This window comes from Ptychodera flava, chromosome 21 (assembly GCF_041260155.1).
Source record: "Ptychodera flava strain L36383 chromosome 21, AS_Pfla_20210202, whole genome shotgun sequence".
NCBI classification, from domain to species: domain Eukaryota; kingdom Metazoa; phylum Hemichordata; class Enteropneusta; family Ptychoderidae; genus Ptychodera; species Ptychodera flava.
Window position 1 is genome coordinate 13,150,774 of NC_091948.1, and position 23,269 is coordinate 13,174,042.

General features: G+C 37.5%; 1 protein-coding gene across 1 annotated transcript in view; it reads left to right on the forward strand.

Annotated features, from left to right (window-relative positions):
* The window catches only part of LOC139121443 (neuronal acetylcholine receptor subunit alpha-9-I-like), a 75,150-nt gene that overhangs the window by 4,174 nt on the left and 47,707 nt on the right, over positions 1 to 23,269 (forward strand). The gene's annotated exons all lie outside the window — the stretch shown is intronic.

Here is a 23,269-nt window from a genome sequence, read left to right on the forward strand (position 1 = left end):
AGTGGCAACTGCAGCTTCATCTGCACAAAGGGACGCAAGCGAAGTTTATTGGTAACGTCTCGCAGTGCTTGGGAGACTGTAAAACTGGTGAAGTACGAACATACATATAATGCTGAATTTTCTTCTTATTTGCACCACATTCATCGCCAATTTCTGTGAAGAGGTAATGTTTATCAACAAGCGAGTCGCGCAGCCGTAGACGAAACGACCCCTTCCTTTAAGTTATTAGATTGTCTTTTCGTTGAACTTGAAGCTCGCATTTAACATCACTTATTTATGCATTAACGCGTTACAAGACTTTCAATTTTGTCATTCAGATGGTGCTCGCTCACAATAAATTCGCTGTAGTCAAAAGAAGGCCCTGATAGGGATAGATTTCTTTGTTTCGAAATTGACCGCGAAGGATATTTGAGGGATTGTAATTGGCGGAGAAAACATTGTTTTCTGAAACACGTATACGACAGGATTAAAAAATCATTCACTTAATTTGAAACCTTGTTCAATCACTTCCAGAATACATGACGATCGGGCACATTATGCCGATTATAACGCTACGTAGCACGCCATGATTCAATCATGACAATCACTGTTATTTTTCTGTGTAATAGCTTGCAAAGAATACTAAAAAAATCATGCACAGAGTCATTTTGTCAGATGATTGACCTTATTGTGTAAGTTGCACATGTGAAGATCACTTCAACAGTAATTGGCCGTTGTTAGCTTTATCTGTGATGTATGTATGTATGTATGTATGTATGTATGTATGTATGTATGTATGTATGTATGTATGTATGTATGTATGTATGTATGTATGTATGTATGTATGTATGTATGTATGTATGTATGTATGTATGTATGGTTGTATGTATGGTTGTATGGTTGTATGGTTGTATGGTTGTATGAATGTATGTATGGTTGTATGGTTGTATGGTTGTATGTATGGTTGTATGTATGTATGTATGTATGTATGTATGTATGTATGTATGTATGTATGTATGTATGTATGTATGTATGTATGGATGGATGTATGGATGTATGGTTGTATGGTTGTATGGTTGTATGGTTGTATGTATGTATGTATGTATGTATGTATGTATGGTTGTATGGTTTTATGGTTGTATGGTTGTATGGTTGTATGGTTGTATGTATGTATGTATGTATGTATGTATGTATGTATGTATGTATGTATGTATGTATGTATGTATGTATGTATGTATGTATGGTTGTATGGTTGTATGTATGGTTGTATGTATGGTTGTATGTATGTATGTATGTATGTATGTATGTATGTATGTATGTATGTATGTATGTATGTATGTATGTATGTATGTAGATACAGGTTTGGAAATGCTATTTTTACACAAAAGGTGCAGAGCAATTATATTACATAAAATGCTATTTAGTAGAAACCACCACTTTTAGTAATTTAAGGTTTTAATTTGCAATCTTTCTCCAACAAGAATAACAGAATAATTGCTACTGTGGAAATGGTAGGACACTATCTAAACATATCTGGCATTTTGTTGCAAACAAACGTAAGGCATTCAGTGCGTCTTTGGCTATTCAATTCCAATCGGTCACTTAATCACAATTGCTCAGAGATGCAATCGCTGTTTCGACAGCGGCAGGTTCCTGATAATCGAAGATGACAAACCCACACTGGCAAGTGGTTAATTGTCTCAATGAACACATTTACATGTCGTGCATTTAAGACCCCACAGCTACGTATAGATTGTTTGGAAAGGGTACAATAGTACAATCTTTTAATTATTACATTAGTGTGAAATTAGACCTCAAATGATTAAATATATATGTCATGAATGTTGACACACACACATATGTGTATATATATATATATATATATTATATATATATATATATATATATATATATATATATATATATATATATAATTAAAAACACTATGACAGTTCGTAGGAGGAAAAAGTCAAGTCAAGTTTCCTGTAGTTCCATTTGCAGTCTAGTTTCATCCTGCCTCACTCCCTCCCTCTCTCTCTCTCTCTCTCTCTCTTCTCTCTTCTCTCTCTCTCTCTCTCTCTCTCTCTCCTCTCTCTCTCTCTCTCTCTCTCTCTCTCTCTCTCTCTTCTCTCTCTCTCCATTCTTCCCCTCTTCCTTCCCCCTCTCTCTGTAAATACGTTTTTTCGAACAATGTCTTCTGGTGACGTAAGATATAACAGATATATGTAGTTGAAAAGATACAAGAAAAACGCAGATGTTATCTATGCGCATGCACCCTGACGTCCGTGACCATACTGGTCTCGTTGAAGTGTGTAATTTTATCTCAACGGCGACGTAACACCTTTGGCTCCAATTTGTATCGCCAGAATAAATTATCCTTCCAGGTGCTTGCCGTAATCACTTTCGTCCTTCGCTCGTCGGCGGCAATATTATATGATGACATGAGAAATTTTCACAAGGATTATTTTGTGACAAGACGAAATATTACGATCAACAATCCTACATTCACGATCCGTCTTACCACTGGGGACATTGCAACTTCCTCAAAATCATAAAATATTGACGTTTTGTACAATCTCCGTAAGGATCACAGCAAGTCTAATTTAGAAATAAAAATTGGCTCCTATTCTTCATGTCGAGCATCCTTGATTAAGTTATCGTTCTCGACGTTGAATTATTCAAATATCATCAAATGCTAAAGTACAGCCAAGAGAAAAAAACAAGCAAAGAAAAATCCTATCATCGTCCCTGAAGGGAAAACATGTATCCTGCTATAACGTGTTTAATATTGGACAAATTTTTATTATCCAATTTGGAGAACTGGGTATGCGCCTTGGTGCTCAGTGCTGATGTGAAAAAAATGGTTTCGTAGGTATGGACGGTTTACACCAGGAGCAAGTTCATTGTTCAGTGATTGATTAAGGTGTCGACTCAATAACTTTGTAAATGTGTGCTGAACTCCCCAGTGGATTGTTGCTATAATCATACATTGTGACATTTGCAAACGTCTCTGGTCTGTTTTGCCGTCCACACACGTCTATGAATATCTAAAATCACTGTTCCGCTGTGTCTGTCGTATCAACATCCTTTTGATTTGGAATTGAATGGCCTACATATGTTACACATCCTGTAGCTTGTTTTTAGAGTGACGTACAACACAACCACATATGTATGACTTACATGTACAAACATTTCTGAGTTAAAATAACACTGCACTGAGCGATTTATCAACAAAACGCGATCTTCGAGCCAATTCCTGGAACACTCCTCTAATCTGATCAATACAGGTCAACCGTCAAATTTAAGGCAGTTACAGTTGACCTGAGCTTTATTTCATTTACGATTTTAAAATTTTAAAGTCAGCCGAGGCGCTTTTGAAAAGAATAAGCATTAAGTGTTTATAACAAGAAATTTTCAGTAAAGTATGTTGCCAATCTCTTTGTACATGTGATGTAAGAGCGACTGTTACTTGATTTTGACTTTCAACCTCAGTGTTTAGACAGGACAGCTAATGGATCTATATAAAAGAAAAGACAATTTTCTGGGACATTGTAAGAAAATAAGCAAAGGTTTTTGACTAAGAAAAACGCAAAGCATAACTAAATAATTCATTATGACAATTGCAAGATTTAAAATCGAGTTGAATACGCATGCTCGTTGAGTGAGTACGCAAGAGGCGAAATCCTTCATTTGAAGAGCGATCGAACATTTACGAGTTATTATAGGCTCACATCCTGCCTTTTCTTGCCAGTTTTGTAAAAATTGTAATTGCTGTAAACTATATTCATTCAAAAGTACCCCATAAAGTTTTCTTATTGCAACTATTGTAATAAAATTTTAATAGGGTTGGTTCTTGATATCTTACTTTGGGATTTGTGGTCGTATAAAATTTTCCGTTGGCGTAAAAAAGTCTTATGTCTTGTGATGCGTAAACACATTTTATTTCTTCAAAATCCCTGGCACCAACATTTACATATGATTAAGCGCTTGTGTTTTTCTCTTAAAGGGGAGATCAGTTCTCGAAATTGAGAAAATAAACTTTTTTCTAACTCATTCAATTGCCTTTGTGGCTGAGCGAACATCAACGAGAAAGACATGCACGTTAAACGACTAATGCGGTTGGGCGATATTGATTCACGTGACACCCCATTAACCAATAGACGAAAGAATGAACGAAACTTTTAAGATAGAAAGTTAAGGCTACGAAAAAAGTTAGATTTTCTGTAGATGTTGTGATGCCAGTCGACAGTCTCTAAACTTTTGCTGGATGGATTATACCATAAAGTTTACAATAAACTTTGATACACATTTCACCTCAACTTACACTACTTGCTTCCCTAAATATTGCATTTCACATTCATTCAATTATGTTTTCAATTACCCATATGGGACTTTACTGCTTGCTGTAAGAAAATTCAATGGGTACATAGTGTACTTGATTATTCTTGCCATTTGTTTAGTGCAAAATTACAGGGATATTGTGCAGTGATGAACCTGTGGTATCGGACAGGGTAATCAAATAAGAATACAGTTACAGGCCTACTCATTGCAAGAAAGAGTGTTCACGTACCTGCATTAGAAGGTATGTTTCGTTTCTTCATTAAAATTTCAGGGTATCCATCTCCCTGTACATTTATGTGTTTATTAGTCTGCCTTCCTGCTCTTCCAACTCGCATATATGTCTCTCAATTCCTACATGTTACCAAATTGTGAAAATCACATGGTTAATATGACTGTTCGATTGAATCCAAAATCATAACCTTCACCCAACTTAACACGTAAAATATAGAAGTTCTAGTGCATAAAATATCATGTATTTCTTGTTTAAAAGTCTATTATTGGATATCAATATAGGGTGCATTTTTATTGGACCTGTTTGGTGATCATACTTTTGAATTATGGTCATCCAAAGATCAAACAGAAAAAATAAGCCTCAACGAGAGTTTTAATTTCTTTGAAAACAATGCGGTCAATGTTAATATCTGAGATCATACACAACATATCAGTTCGAGGCTGTTGAGAGGGAATTTGGTTTTACGTGAACTCTCCATGCGCGATTTTGTTCTTTACCAACGAGCAGCAGCCTCGTATAGAAGCAATAGCGCATTACCCTCGTCCCCCAACACGTGCGTCATCATGCAGATTTAAATCATTCCCCTAAAATCTTCTCAACTCGACGGATACAAGTAAGTTTTGACATTTCGGATAAGGTTTGAATGATTGCAGTTCAGTATGCTTCCGTGTGTTTCCTCCAGGGTCATTAACGTCATGGTAGTTGGCCTGGATTACCAGTTCATCAAACTTAAAGGATTTATGCCAACCAAAGTTGATCTTCTTTCAGGAAATTAAAAGACCACGCGACGATACATCTCTGCTTGTGCGCTCGATTTATGGTAGCGTTTCAGTTGAACCACTGGGCATCGATTCTGATATCCATAATACTCGAATGAGAGATTATCCTATCAAGTTAGATCCAACGAAAATAACTTTATCAACATCAATTGACACCATTACACTATGCTACAGATGTACCTACTTATCCATCCATCCATCCGTCCTCCCATCCATACATCATCAATCAATCCATCCATCCATCCGCCCACCTACCCACCCAAATCCATCCATCCTTCACCATCACTCACCTACCAATCTATCTATCTATCTATCTATCTATCTATCTATCTATCTATCTATCTATCTATCTATCTATCTATCTATCTATCTATCTATCTATCTATCTATCTATCTGTCTGTCTGTCTGTCTGTCTATCTTTCTGTCCGTCCGTCCGTCCGTCCGTCCGTCCGTCCATCCATCCATCCATCCATCCATCCATCCATCCATCCATCTATCTATCTATCTATCTATATCTATCTATCTATCTATCTTACAAACTATCGATCGATCGCTCGATCTATGAGTCTCTGTCTGCCTGCCTGCTTGTATACCTGCATGAGTACCGACCTACAACTACCTGCCTTCTTGCCATCTACATAGCTACCTACTTACTTACCTAGTGCTTGTATACCAACCGTCTTACATGTATCTGCTTGTTTGTCTATCGGTATGTCTCTTTCTGTGTGTCCCGTCATTTGTTTATCTGACAGTCTTGTTGTCTATCTGTTTGTCGGCTGTTAGTCTGTCGTCTGTCTGCCTGTTTGTCTTCTTAATACTTTATAAACAGCTGTGCACCAGCAAAACGCCCACCTAACCATCAGAACGCCACACCATGCAATAGCTTGGAATCTGTATCGCTCACACTACTCGAGTACAAAAAGACTTACACAAGACATATATACACCTGTTAGTGCGACTGTTCTTTTTGTCCGTTTCTATAGTCAGTGTTTATTAAACATAGGTGTATACATTTGATAAGAAATGAGGTTTATCTTCGTGTTCATTTTACGCGTGACTTCCTCCTGATCGACGAGATTGAGTACACTGGTATTGTATAAGAGTTCTATCAAAACGTGTGTATTTTGACGTGACTCCTGCCAAGTTGGGAATACGATGAAGCGACCCTGTGGGGCACCGGCTGCCAGTGGGAATTTGTGGAAGCCGTTGTCCAATTTACGTTCAGTACTGACGGCAAATCTGCCGTCATTCATCGTACGGTTTGATTTCTCCGAAAAACTCCGTTCAGAGGTCACAGCGATGATTTGTGCGAATGAAAGAACCAATCGCATATATCGGTAATCCGAAACCTAGTGCCAGAAGTCACATATATCGGTAATCCGAAATCTAGTGCCATTTAAAATTATACTTGTATCGTTATTTAAATTGTGATGGGTGCTGAGATCTTCAGTTAGATTCCCTATCTTGCCGGTTCCCCTCTTTTCCATCGTAGTCTCTGCACTTTTTCAATGTTAATGCTGTGATCGTTGCTCGCCATAGCTGCATGTTCCCCTTACCTTCCCGTTCATACTCTAAGTTGGTCGACCTTTTGTTTCATGTTCGGTTACCAATCTAGCCTGCCAACAACGTGCCTCACAGTGTCAGTGTTTAACCACTTTGTGGTATACGTATATTTTGTAGAGAAAAGCAAACACCATAAGCTATCGATAAAGGGTGAACTCGATGTAAGATGTAACGAATTCCATGACAGAGATGTACGTGAAAGTGGTTACAGATCTTAAAATAAAGCTTCTGAGCAGAGTCCCTCCATGATGATGCAGGGCCTGAGCTCTGAGTCAAATTATTAGTTCAGTTAGTCGATCTGCCAGCAATCAAAGAATTCTAATAGCAGTTGATACTTGTTCAAGCCTGCTGAGATGCACAATATGCAGAAATCTTTTCGAGGGATGTTTGATTTGAGTGGAACCTACTTTTGCTTCATCTGTTGAATTATAATTTGAAAACACGTTTTGTCGTCAGTCGACATCGAAAGAGTCATGCGTGAGCGAGCTATTGAGAGAGGAATCTTTTTTCGATCGATTTGACGATTAAATAAGATTCAGTTGAAGGTTAGATGAGTTTCTGTTGAATGTGAGGAATGTAATATCAAAATCTTAACTTAAGAGGGTTTGGGAGCAAAGCCGATTCATTTGACTGCTTTACAATATTGGCCCCAAACCGATACTCATAAATTACTTGCTTCTCATAAAAGACACCGATAGAAGCAAGTAGGTCGTCATGTTACATATTTTTCACTTTTTTTTTTCAAATTTGAATGAATTGAATATGTAAATGGAATTTTCCTTAAATAATTCATGACTGTCAGATGTCTCGGTTCATGGATTATTAATCGTTCAGCGATGACATTGTAAAGCTATTCGCTAAATATGCACACCACGCATGACAATAGTTAACCACCAAAGGCACCTTAATCGTCTGCGCGTCAGCGTCGTTTTCCCGCCTTCTGAGCGTCGTCAAAAGGAAAAGACAGTATCAGCAGGTGCTGGGCTTGGGAGATGCTATCATTCATTACTGTCACGTCTCTCGGGATTCTAGAAACAACTACGGCGACGCAATCTTTAATAACATGTCTGAGCAATGCTGAGAAAGTGCAATTTTTGCACTTGAGGTTATTTTATGTCTGTTAGTAAATTTTGATCGCTGATCGATAGCAGTGTATTCATTTTCTCTCATTACTTGGCAATTTCATTTTTAAAGTTTTCAAACTCGGAGGATGTGATCTTCCTCTCAATTGTGACGAAAGGACTGCTGATGTAGCTGACACAGTTTTATGTTGTAGTGTTATGATACTCATTCGTACGCAACGTAAGATCACCTCTCGTATTGAGCGTCCCTCAATTTGCATCCAACAGTTGTTGCAGCCAGCAATCCCCTTCTCTCATTCAGAGTTCCTTAAGGTCTACACACTAATGCTTATTACTTTGAAAAGCTCACTTTAGTTTATCGCCTCATATACATAGTTTAATTCGGGAAAAAAGCACAATAAGTATTAAAAATACAATTTGTTGCATCCCATATAAAAAAGAATAAACAATAAATTAAAAAAGGAACATAACACAGAAAAAAACTTACCACAACAGCTAAAACATAAGTCCAAAAGCTACTAGGTTAAAACATACATTGACTTTTTATATATCGCGTTAAAGCTAGAATTAACAAAAGCATCCGATCTTTGAATTGTGGCTAACACGCTATTGTCACTATTTTGCAATCGGTCTGAGAATTTAAACAAAAACTTACGTCGGAGAGCTTTATACAATTGCACTGTTTAACATAGTTCTGTTGGTTCACAAGGAGTTGAAATGGCGAAAGCTTAAACGTTATACTGACAGATAATTTCCTTTTCATATCACTCAATCTTCAATGCCACAATTCATTTGTTCTGCCTTCATCACACTGATATGATAATAATATATCAAAAGTTAATCCAATGTTGTTAACCCAACTCATAATGATGTTAGAGATCTTTCAATCTGTAATGTTGAATTTAGCTTGAAGGAACACTGCACTGTTCTATTGTACATAGTAGTATACACATATCAATTTAACAACATAATAGGCTCGCTTCTGTTGATGACAGCTTTCTTTGAAGAAGAGGGAAGATTGAATTTCGGAACTTGATTATTTTATCGAGACCTCTCCATTATTTATGCTTCATCAGATTCGCTGATAAATTAATAATAGCGTTGCCGTGATAGGACGTCATCTGTTTTGATTTCGATTATGTCGTCATTAATCTTTATTTACGGTAAGATCGCCGTAAAATTGACGTAAAAGTAGATCGAGTACCACTTCACGGCAGTTTTGTCACTATGTGATCATGCATTTTGACGGTAGGACAAAGAGATAACTAACCCTTGTTGCAGCTTTCATTGCCGTAATATGACATGTAACGATACTTTTTCTCTCCATAGAATAAGTAATCCGTTAATTCTGAACCAAAACCGTCGAATGCAACCTAACACGATAGCAAGAACTTGTACTAGCTCTTCTCATTGAATAACTGGCTGATACGACTGGGATTAACTCGGCCGGACGTTTACATGAATTCCATACATAAATGTTAAAGGAGAAAATAGTAATAATCAGATACCGCTAAACTGATACGGTGTTTGTGAACACACACAGTCACGCTGATGCCAAATTTGAACTTTGCGATATATCCCCTCCCACTGCCTGATATCATCGTCCTGTAGTTCACACCGGTTCCAGTGATTGACATGTAATATCTAGTATTTCACTTCTGATTCCGCAAGCACACTGAACTGTAATTTTGTGTCTCCATGTAAACAAATACTCTTCATGTTACATGTGTTGGAAGCAACGTCGATCCACCATTTAAGATTAAAGAATTCCACCAGGGCATTTGACCGACTATTTTTCATCAAACTGAATAAGGAGACAAAGATGTAAGAGCCAGACAGTTAACGCCTTATAAAGAAAAGAACCCCAAATCTTGCCGTAGGGTCTATTAGAGTTCAGTTTTAAGTTCAAAACCAAGGGTTTTGCATATGCTTCAAAAGAAAATATAAATAGTCATAAGGTTACAGTTTTACATTTTAGGTGCCCATTAACAATAAGTTACTCCCTACCAGTGACTCTAGTGGATAATTAGGCCCAAGGCAATCATTTATAGCGTGTTCGTAGGACCTATGCTGCGACTGTATGGTTAATTACTTTTCTGGAGTAATAAGTGACCTAAAAAGGACGTTCGCGTCTATTTTGAAGCGAATACCATCACGCTTGAGGTATACGGGGTCAATCTAGGTCGAGTGACAAATATTCTGGCATCTAAGCTTGGCGCTACTCATACTTCGTTCTAATTTTTGCCATTGACCGCAAAGCATAATCTATCCTATCATGGGTGTGTTCTGTTTTCAGTCTTGAATGATAATGCTTCCAGCCGTCCTTTATACGGCTAAGTATATCTCGTTCCTTGTACTTGTTGCCCTTCGATCAATTTTTGCAACATTTGAATACCCTAATCATGTTTGGTTTGATAGATGCCTACTCTCTATGGAAAATGGGTGTCAGTCCATCATTTTGATGTGAACAGTACAGCGATAGTGACAGATATTACACCACTTGTCCCTGCGCCTATCATTACCGCAAGCTCTAGATAATGACTAAAATACCCTCTAGATGGCATTGGCTGTTTTGAAGGGAGAAGTACATTCATGTAATATCATAGACCATAGAAAAATAGCTTATGATTGTACAACTGCTAAAAGTGGAAATACCTTAATACATGTGGTTTTGACGGTGGGAATGTCTCGTAAAACACACTAAAGAGCCGGGAATTGGATATCAAAATGTTTTCACAGGTGTCCTGTAAATCTTATTACTTTAATTACCACGAAACCAAAGCGCCTTGTATTTGTCTTTGATATTCCACTACAGACCGTCACAGCACTGTCGATTTCCATTACAACAAGCCAAATAAAAGTATGCAAGTTCCCACAACTGAACCTACCCTTCCACGCTCAATAGCTCACTCACGTATGACTCTTTCGATGTCAACCTGACGGCAAAATGTGTTTTCAAATTATCCTTCGACCGGCCTACCAAAAATTGTGTACATGTTCATTATTAAAGCACCATTTTGCCATTACCTCTGTCCTTCAGTCTCTACGACCCCAGGGCGAAATCACAATCTTCCCGAGAGGCATATTTCTTGTAGGTATGTTGCAGGAAAAGCACATATTTTTCAGGAACGTACGTTAGCTATGGTGACTTCTTATCCATTATATGTACAGTGTAAAAGTGTTTTTCTGCAGTTTAATGAAATAACTACAAATATAATGAGAAAATTATCTTTCAGCGCTTCGTGTTTACTTGTTAACTGAGTCAGGGATTTGACCTCGTGCACTCTTTCAGCAACGGAGTTTTTTCTATCTTTCCTTCAAGCAGAATCGCTGCTTAAAACTTACATTGAGATGTAATGGTGTACATTTCTGTCCACTTAATAGCACGCCATCGACGGTCATAGGTACCATTGGAGAAGATTTACAACAATATGCATATAGTCCATGGATATTCATAATCACACATTAATTAATAAGATGGCGCCAACACATCCCGGGGTATCGAAAGCACGGAAGTACGCTATAAGCTGAACTGAGAATAAACTTATGAACTATTATATGAACCATGTGACCATGATTTGTAATATTTTAATATAAATCTATCAAAACTCAAAAGACATTACAAATACTGTTACGAAGTCTTAGTTTATCTCATATAAAAGTTAATGCTTCTTTTGGTACTCAAATACGATTATTAATGAAGGCATGAAGATCTTAATAATGAGTGGCTTTGCATACAATCCACGGGCACACATTATATATCGATGTCAAATGCACAGAGATGCTTAATTAACATTTATGATAATGTTTTCGAAGTTTGAACGCAGCATATTTTTGAATGATATTAAAATAATGAAAATAGTGCACACTTATTGTCGGAACATGAGAATTTCATGTGACGAGTTTACAGTGACTTTTAAATATTATTTCTGACATATAAATTGAAGACCAAGAGCTGTATTGATGTTTTGTAGTTGGATGTATTGTTGTGTCTTTACTTCATATCTAACAACCTCAACCACGTCTTTTATATTTTGTATAAAAACAAGGTTTTGATAAAATCAGGAGGGGGAGCACGAGCACGAACACGAACACGGGGAGAGAGGGAGGGCTCCGCTATCTCAGTCCCCGATGAAATGAAACTTCTACACGTATGAAATAAACGGTTATTAACTTTGAAGACTGAGAGCCCCTACTTTGTTCATGCACCCCTCGCCCAACGACCTCTCGCATGGCAATATCTGGATCGAAGACAATTGTGAACTGTAATACATGGTGGAGAATCCGTACATAAAGAGCAAGATCTCGGTTAGAAAAGGCAACAACGAGAGGTAGCATGTACCGAACGATGGATGCTACCTGGAAAGGAGGTGGAAATCTGGTTCAGTGACATAAATATGTAATGGACAAGTTGGCAGAAATTAGCGAAATAGCCTCCAAAATCATTCTCGTTAATGGGTAATTAGCATATTTGTGCATTTGCCGCAAAATGCTGTGTTTCCGGTTTGTATGCAAACCGACTCATTATTATTATCATTATCGTCTGTTATTGTACTAGTGCTGATGGCCGTTTTGATAATAAACTTTTATGTGAGATAAACTACCCTCGTAACAATTGGGAGATCACATATTTCTCTATATATGTTAATATAACTTATGATTGAGGTGGTTGACTACGCAAAGATAAAACTATTTTTATTTCGTCGTAGACAGGAGTGAGTAAACAAGAAAAATATAACAAATGTAGAGTCAACGTCTTACTTTTTCGAGATACATCTTACTCCATACCATTTAATTTTATGCAGGCTTTGAGACAAATCTCACCCTTTTGACATATTGATTAAGACTGAAGCATTGATATCTTCTGCAGTGTAGACTTCTAAAACAGTGCTTTACAAAAAGTCTTTCAGATTGTATGGAGAAAAGTTTGTCGATGACCACCGAATGAAGGCACACGATTATATTTTATTATAAGCTATATAAAAAACTACCGATCTATCTGTTTGTGTTTGTGCTCGTTTGCACACAAAGGAATAATCTCATCATTTTATAGTGAAATCTAGCACGGATACACCAATTTTTGATTGCATTGTTCAAAATGAATTTTTTATTCCACGTTTTAAATTTTACAAAAAAATGACGATATTAAAGGATGTTTCCTTGCATTTCTACATGCAAACACGTCATGCTCAGTAACGTATAAGGTTTGCCTTTGAGGCTGCACGCACTACGAAAAAAGGGTCGAAAAGGTCCTTTATATTCCCTCGATAACAGTAGATACATATACGTTGGAAAACGAACTTTTAAGTTCACTTGCACTCTTAACGGTCTGTAGGAAGGTATCATTGAATTTTTATGGCTGGCAATTAAATGTTCTACTGAGTATTCTAGGTAATATTGATAGATAAAGTTGATGATAATTGATGGAATTTATTGACAGGAAATTTGACCTTCCAATCTAAATGACCCACGGGGGCTGCAGAACCCGACGGACCATCGCGACAAGCATCATTTATCGGTTGCCATGGTTTTGACAGAGGCAAGGGAACTGGAACTCTTTCTGTTGCTAGGCTTTTTCTGTTCATTCCAACTGTGAATCTGTTTTTACCATGACAGCATTGCAGAGTGGGACATGCGTCAGAATTACCGTTAGAGCTGAGTGTCCGGGTGATATACATATCACCAAGGGGGTACAATATTACCTTAACTGCAAAATCCCGCCCATATTGATAGGTTACCAGGAAACAAATGTTGTTTCTTTTTAGGCGTTCATTGTTTGTAACCACTCAGTTGGAAAGAAAGTGGAGTTGTTCAAGGTAGAGAAAGCATGAGAAATTATACTAGGCTGACATGTCTTATTTACCTGATACAATGTCGTTCAACTCGACTCACAAGTCATCATCAAGTATACGTCATGATCAATCACGGATGCACATATTGTTGGTTTTTAAGCCAGAACGTGTGGCGTTTTTTATTTATTTAGCAATAAATTGTGCGTTTACATTCCTTAGGGGAAGGGCCGATTAATGTTAATTGTTTTTCTGCGACGGTAAAGTTGTCCTCGAACCAACTTCTCACCCATCAAAATATTTTCAGTTGGAAGACCTTCCCATCTGAAGGAAGGTTAGGAACGATGACCCCCTTCTTCGGGGATTTAGAGCTACAAAGGCAATCTGAATATGAAAGGAACTACCAATACTTACGAATGCAACACGGTTTTGTAAATCGTATAGATTTTATATGTTTCTGTACGTTGATATGTTGAGCACATTTTTCTATGTTTCATTATTATTACTGTATATATCGTTTAGATCATACTGATCTTACACGTACAGGTACCATTGACTTGAACTCTTGTCAATACTTCTAGGCATTTTTCTTTTGTCTACAAATTACATTTTCCTAATCTTATCACCATACCATATTATAATGTCCGCTGTTCTACTTCTCAACACAGTTTGTTTATGCATAATGGTTAACATCATTTGTAATTTTGACAGATGAATTCTAGTCCAAACTTAAATGCGCTGTCTTCGGTAATAACTATTCTTATCGTACAGATAGTAGGTATTTTAAAAAAGCTAATACTGGACATTTCATCAAGAGATAGACACAAAAACACACATCCAAAGAAATACAAAAACTAAAAACTAAATTATTGAAAACGATTGTCAAAAGTTACAGATTTTTTTACCCTTCATGAGGTCATCCCCAGCTGCAATGCTAAAACGTCGTGTTGGTAATTTCGATTCCGTTCCGTGGAATATATCAAATTACGATAGCTTCAAGCAGTAATGTAAGGGCCCAAGCAGGTTGTGCATAAATCACATTTATTGAAGTAGGAGAAAAAGAAGAAGAAGAAATTTATGTTTCATACTGTGAGCTTTAATTAGTGAGGCTAGATAGTCATTAAAGAAATAGTGTAGACAAGGCATATAATGGTATATACCCTAATCCTATCTATACCTGTTGCAATATGTGAAATACTGAAAGGCAGGTAAAGGGAATTCAGGGTCATTCCGAAATGTTTGGAATAAAAGTTCGTCTTCTTTCTGTCAATGTCCAAAACACCAATCCGCGAACCCTGATGAACCTATAAGACGTCTAATTGTTCACCAAAAATCAGATGTGTACATAAATAATGAGGTGAAATAGTCTGACATAGTCTGAAATAATCTGTCAAGGCTGACAAAGAAATAAAGAAGGGAAATGAGAAAAGTTCTAGTAAAACCAATACGGGCCAACGTCTATGTTGGTTTGGGTCCATAAAACTGCCTCAGCAGTCCGTTTTAAATTAAAGTAGGTGTCTCGGGGACAGATATTCACTCTCAAATTTAACATTTCTTTTCTGATCTACCACTTGTAAGGCCTCATTTTAAAGCTCTAAGGAATAGAAAAAAATTATCGTCTTTGTTTTTCGAAAATTTTATTTTTCCCCATAGAGTTAACAAAGGATTGCAACCATCTTTTAATGTTGATAACTGTTTTCTTCATTACCAAACTTTACGGTTACCCCTTATTTGTATTCCTAATTTGACAAGAAAATGGATAAAAGTTTCATGGTTGAAAGTTTGAGCAAATGTTTGTATTTCACTTTCGAGGCGCGTACGACCTTAATTACTATTATTCATAATGTAACCAGTGAAACAGCGAGAACATAATATTGACAACACCAAGTCATAGTGAATGTATGATGGATAGTGCAAGGTAACTCAGAACAAGAAAATGCGTAAAATATATAATCTACAAAAGATAGTAACTAAAACTCTTAAACCTAAAGATGGAAGTATGCAGGATTCTAGAAATACAACTTGTAGCTTATGTTTTAAAAAAGATAGCAGAGTCTTCCCGTAACTTTAAACGGTAAGGGGAAGCGCAATGGAAATACAGCCTAAAATTGCATTAGCGTGTCATGTTTTCGTAAACCTCGCATGATATATCGTCTCCAGAGAAATCAGTTGGCAAAAATCAAGCAATGATCAATCGGCTACGTTTCACCTTTTCGCTCACTATGCATTCATTACGTTGAAAGTCTTATGCCACTAGGTTCTTCCGATTCTTTCTTACTATATATGTGTGTACTGTGTCTGTGTGTCGTCTGCTCCACGCACACCGTGTTGTTCGGTCGCGCACAGAATTGCAACATCTAAGTCGGTTGCTGTGACCAACTCTTTTGGGTTGGAAGCAGTGGCCGACTGGTTTTGTGTGAGGCCTATCAGCTAGGCGATGTTGCCGTGAGTGTGTGGGGGTTCGAATCCCGTTTGGGTTATAGTAAAAATTTACATTTATTTTCTTCAACTGTTTTGTCGACTAAAAATGGCTAATTCTGAAAAGAGGATGACTCCTTCATGGGTTGCCATATCAAGATGCTAAGTCTGCTGGCCAACCCCTACCACGTTCAGTAACCCTCACTAACCGTGAGGAGTAAGTACAGTAACTGTGTATTTTACGTTTAAAAGTTTTTCATGTGTACCAAAGATTACTGTAATGCATAATGTTTTGTGAAATGCCTCAATCTTCATCAGATATATCTACACTTGAATTCAAAAAAGGACTTGAATGTCAAGTTATTATAATATTCACATGACTTGTACCACGTTTACGTATCCCAATTCACTTTAATTCCCTGGCATTACATTAGAAATAATCACCGATAGATCCACATTTTCATAAAGGGAGATATCAAAAGTCGTGTATTGCCTCGATTAAGGTTTCAAAAAACCGGGGTCCCTCTTGGATATGAATTCCATTGTCGTCGAGTAAACTGAAAGAAATGTGTCAAAGTGCCTGCAGGCATCCCGTGTCCATTTCACCGTGACAGGCATATTAATCGCATTAACGACACATGAGTATCGCTCTTCGACCGTCACACTGGGACGACAACTATGCTGGTTCGGTTGACGGAATCATTGGTGCGGAATGGGGGTGAATAGGGTAGACATCAACCAGCTGAAGAAGACACAAAATGAACTTGCTTAATCTGACATGTTTAATTAAAGCGTTTGCTATAAAGTTGTTGTAGATATATCCATTCGTAAAATTTGATGCTATTGGTCACTTGACGTGAATGCTAAAAGAGTAAAAGAGTGAATACACTGCGAATAGCCAATTAACGAAGATGGTATATGGTGTCTTGGCAAACACACCATCCTTGCTTTGCGAAGCTTTAAATAACAGGGTATGTACCGAGGGCATGTGAAAAGTATTTAAATTGATGTTGAATTTAACCTTTCTTGGGTCATCGACTCATTATACCGGAGGGGGTATCTGAGTGCTAATTCATGAATGAACTCCGACAAAAGCGCCGCAGCATAGCTTAACTTTTTATCAGTTCTATAGCAGTGTGAGCAGTGTAGGATGGCATATCAGTCTTAAGTTAGAATTAAATGAAATACATACCCCGAAGGCTTCGACGCTCTTGCCATCTAAGATACGTTCCTGCCGTTTCCATCAGATAGGGCAACGTGGCCCAATTATTATCATCATTATTGTCATTAATGATAGTATTCGTATGCATGCACTTGACTTTCTGTGTAAAGTTGGTCACTGACAGTAGGTACTTAATATCACCAAATGCAAGACTCTAAAAGTTAGCAGGTTCGTTTGTTCGTTGAACTAAAGGAGCTCGACAAAACACATGCATTTACTCACTTTTCTAGAAATCGTATTCAACCAACGGACGATGTCCCTTCAGTTCGGCAAAGGCGCCATCGTAGTTTAAACAATAGTAATTGTCGGTAATTTGTCGCCTTTCGGAAGTCCATGCAGCTCTGTCGCCCTTAGGAAGTTGGAAATCCGGCCAATTGATAGAATTTGTAGACGAGGAAATTCCGGTAATTACAAGATGTTATTGAGGTTCCGCGTTGCAGCAAGACTCACTTACACGTTGCGTAATTGCGATAAATCGAATGATGGGCTCGGGTTGATCAAGGATAATGGCCCCGCTACTTAACCTTTATTTTCGATATACCGAAGGCTGATTACCAAAATTTGTGTCGCTGAAACACCGCCGATTTTTGTCGCTCTATTTCATCAACATATCACGAACTTTGATTTTTTTTTGCTGATAAAAGTTTGCTGATGGTGATATTGTAGATTCAGTGGTTGTAAGGGATTTCTTTACCGGTAAAAATTTACGTGTTCGTATTTGTCAGTAGCCATGTCTTTGATTTCATGTCTGATTTGAATAGTAATGAATCACTTGTCACGTGGTTATAGTTTCTTTACGAAAGAATATTTTACGAAGAATGTCGATGTTTCCCCCTTAAATGACATTTGGGTAAGTATAAACTGAAGTTATATACAAAAAATAAGGAAACCCTGATGAAGTGACAAAATTCAAATATTGGAAAAAGCAAATTGGCATGATTAGTTAAAGTTGTTGAATCTGGTGTCTTGATGATGCAAACGTTTCTCAGGAAGATGTTAAACATGTCAAATCATCAAGGTATCTCCAACAAGTTGTGTAGACTTTCTGGTCCATCGATGTACGTAAGGAATAAACAATCGTCTGTATTGACACGAAAACCTCTGCAATAACATTGAAATGGTTTTATACTTCAAATTATAAAATTTTTTTCTTTAAAAAGTTTGTAAATTCTCTTGTCACAGTGGTTCCTTTGGACCGTGACTCGTGAAGGAATGGACAAACGATGCACCTCAGTGAATGTCGACGCGTATGTACGAGTAGTTTACAAACCAAGTGGTAATTTTTCGTCACAAGAGTGGATTTGTGTTTGTGTGTGCGACCTATGATTTCTTGTAAGCCCAACACTATCGATCAGTACAGATCTTCATGCATCGTAATTAACTCATGGCATTCGGGTGACGATATACTTGTATTGTATACTCGATCAACTCGAAGATAGCGTTCAAACACTTTGTGATAGACCGTCTTTTGATAAAATGGAATGGATCTTGCCTCAAGTGGTCTATTCCCTATTCGCTCTGATTACAGTGATGTTGATCATAGAAAGATGACGCTCGCATATTACGTGTGCTTCGTCGCAAATTTCATACGGTTTATTTTATCATATATATTAGCGATAGCATCTCTACTTTTCAGAAGTGTCTGATGATATGGATATCAAAGAATCCTGTCTCCTTGTGAAATAAACCACTAATAAGGTAACATCTGCTGTTTCTAATGACGTCATCTTTATTTCACGAGGATGGTCTAAGTCAAAGAAGAAGTGTGAAATGAATCTCAATGCCCTGCTCACAAATAAGTCTTAGAACACGACTAGTGAGTTGTTCGTTGATTCAACATGAACATTGCATTCATTATATACATGTAAGATGTTCGATCAAACTTGTTTTCAAAATGTTTGGCTAATGTTTAAGGGAACTAAGCGCTTTCTGCGTAAATCGTCAGATTTAGTCACACTCGCCATGAACTTTCAATAGTAAGTATGTAGGTCAAAAAGTTGCCGGAGGGGTTGTTAAAACGTGTTCAGTGTCCGTGAGATTAGCGTATCTCTCCACGGGGAACTCATTCAATGTCATGACGATGCCCGCGCGGATATTTTGCTCTGTATGTCGAAACAGAAGTGTCCTTCAAACTACGCAATAGTTTTCCCTTTATTGAAGCGTACCATTTTTTGTTAGATCCAGTGGAAAATACAGAAGTGAAAGAGCAGATATAACAGCAATGGAATCTCGTGCTTTGCTGGTCAAATATACAGTGAAGTTTTACTTTTGGGCCCATCACTTTTTACACTTGACGTCACTGAGTTGAGCTTCGCTGAAGTCAGAAGATCGCATTGCAAATAGTGATGTAGGGTCAAGATGTGCTTTGGAAATAAAATACTGAGAAGCAAGCACGGGTGAAATTTATTCCATGCAGTGTCAACAACACTAATGAGCTACGAAATGCCAGTTCAATATGTGTAATAAGGAAAATTAGAATAACCTTAATTGGCCAAATCTACATTCAAAATAGCAGGGTGTATTAGATTGTGTTTACATTAACATTTATAAATTCATAGAATGGTTTAATGAGCGAGAAAAACGGTTACTTTGTTCTAGATATAGTATATACGATATTTCTCAAGGGTAATAGCAGTCTGTCATTGCATCGAGAAATTTTACATTGTATAATTTTTATATTCATAATATTGCAAATAATACTTGATGCGATTTTAGAGTGTAATATATATGGTCAAACGAGAGCAAAGTGCGAAGCTCAGTTGACTGTTTTTGCCAGGCTTAAAGTACCATGGGTTTAATAAAAGTTATGTTCTTACAGTTGTGGAAATGCAACGTTGCCGTCCATTAATTACACTGCATGGTTACATCACAGAGACTTTTGATGGTCTAAATTCATGTCTGAGGCTCCCTAAGTTACCCAACAGAAATAACCAACCTGGGGACGTGTTGATCTGTTCCTTTAGTCATCTTTTTCTCCTTTCTTGTGATACGTCCATTGAAGGAGGATCAACAAGGCAGACGTTCTCTTTTGCTTTTTAACAAAATAACATGTCAAGGCCAGAATAATTACACTGGCTCCGATTGTGATGTTCTGAAACCGGAAAGTGTGAGTTGTCATTACACTGCTTCTTGGCAATGATAAAACTCAATTTACGGTAAGATGAATTAGTTTCGGAATGGGAAATCGTCGAGAGGACTTCCTTTGAAAACATCTTTAAAGAACCCTTTGTTTCCTCTGACCTTTTAGACTTTTGACGAAAACATCCCCACAGATTGCTTTGCAATCACACGGTAGCCTTGGGGAAATGAGTGCAGTAGAAACGACAATTTCTTGATGTCAATGTGTCAAATGATCAAAGGGAAAGGCGCCAATTTTATGAATTTTCTCCCAGTTCGCCGATGTGTTACTCGAGCTTTGCAACGAAGTGTTCGTCTATTGAAGAAATCTGGACGACCTTAATTTCAAGGCTTCCTGGTTTTTTTTCCATAAAAATGGCAAAATTACCATTAAATTTGACGTCCGATCTCTACTTTGTGTTCGAGGAAGCGTGTTGAAAATCCTATCGGATTTTATTATCATGTAGAAATACAGCGTAACGCACGAAGGAAAACAGGCACTTGCGCATTCTTTTAATTTGCTAGGTGGCGACGTGATATGTGATATTGGAGTTTGTGATAGGTACCGGAACTTTTTTCAAAGTGGCGTTTTTGGCGCCCATGAGGCCATCTTTCTGTATCCCAATTGCAATATTAATGTGCCACACGGATGAACGTTATCTCTAATGCCAATTTTTATAATACATAAAATTCGACCGTAATGCACCATGTTAAGGTGCATCTACTCGGAAATGCATAATATATTCATGAGACAGAAACAGAAACATTCGAAGGTGAGGCTGGGGTGGATTTAAATATTTCGCTGGCGGTGAAGTTCTTGTCTGTTCAAACATTTTCATAAATGAAACGGTAAATAATAGATTATGCCATTTATGCGTTCGGTAAAAAAATAGATTATGCCATTTATGCGTTCAGCGACTCTATAACTTCAATGAAAGGAATTATATCTGGCGACTGGTGGTGTTTCTTTACCATAAAAGCGCCCTTCGTATATTTATATATTTTTGGTCATTTCTGGGAACATTGCACACGGGAACGTACATAAGCGTGTGGTTTGTTTATTTGTAATTTTTACAAACAAATAGAAACACATGAGCGACAAAATTAAAATATTGAACGGATTTCAACAAGTCCGAACACGTATGCGGATTTGAAGTCTGTATATAACATGTCGCGTTTTTAATTTATTCATAATATCCATCAAGTGCCTTGCATCGATTGACCTAGTCTAAAGGTAGGAATAAAATGTCCTCGTAACGTCACTAGAAATGTAGGCAGAAGTTTTGATAACATTTTGCCCGACAAAACAGACAAGGATTAAGTTACTTTGCATGATTCAACGCATTTTAAATATCGATCTAATTACCTAACATGTTCTGACTAAAGCGAGGCCATTGGGTTTTATTAATTCATTTATCTGACGACTGTGTTGGCGTTAATGAATTATTTATTGAAATCAGAATCAAGGTTCCCTTCTTTTCGACGCACGTTTCGAAATGTCCAAATTATCTCTGTATACAAAATAGCCCTGTGATGAAAAGTACGTGTATCGACGAACTATAAATTCCCCGCGGAAGGATAAGTGTATCTCAAATCTACAGAGTGAGTGACAGTTGCTCTCTGTGGATATAATACACGCGATAGGCCTAATGTGATTGCAGTGAGTAGGTCCTCTATTGAATCCTTCTTGTAGATCCCTCCGCCACCATGGAAGACCATCCTTAAATCACAGGGGTATTAAGAAGACTTAATCTTAATCTCCATGCTTAAACTCTAGACCTTTGCTATGAAGCGATGATGAAATATAGATGTTCCTTTTACAGATTTATTGTGCCTCTCGCCTTGAGCGATCATTCAAATGTTCAAATCATTCGAGCGTTCAGAAGGAAAAAATCGACATATCCTGCACAAAGCTGCATGGACACTGAGCTCATTTGTTAACACGCGGTTGAATTTATGGTGTGCCTTGACATTGAACTGACATAATAATGTGGTGATAACAATATCGGCTGGTGCAAGAAAGATGTGTCAGCTTGGCTACTTATTTTCCCTGCTGTTTTTTTACCGGTTTTGAAGGGGCCAGAAACCACATATGGTCATCATATTTTTCATGTTAGCGAGAGTGTGACAGGAACCCGCTTGAGTTTGTATGTGTGTGTGTGTGTAATTGTCTGTCTGTCTGTTTGTACGTATGCATGTTTCTATACAATCAGATAGCAGTGCACAATGAGGGACTGTATATATAGGTAGCGGTTTAACGGTACAGGCAGCCGGTTATTATTAAATATGTTGAACATAACGTAAACATAACTGTTTAACAGTGGTAAATGTGTAATGTTATCGTTTCTAAAAAAGTTACAATGCAATGTGAAAACATGCACAAAATTTTATGGATGATGCAATCATCTCTAATGCATCCATCTGTTCTACGAGATGATATTGTTTTCAGGTATTAAGTTAGTTTTTGTCATCTTAGTGTCTACTGTCAGATCACCCACGCCCCATGTAAGCGCTCACTTGATAGCACTGGCAGTGTTTCCACACAAGTTTGTGATGTTTAGTTTCTTTGTACTTCTACAACTTTTTTGTACTGCAGTTACTTCTTCCCGGGAAGAGTAGGCTGCTCCGTACATATCAGTTCAAATAAAAAATGTGTTCCTGAATTATCTGCAATTTATTTTTAAGAATGCCAATTTTACAAGCTTTGCGCTCAGGCGAACAGCCCGCACAAATTTATGCTGTGAAA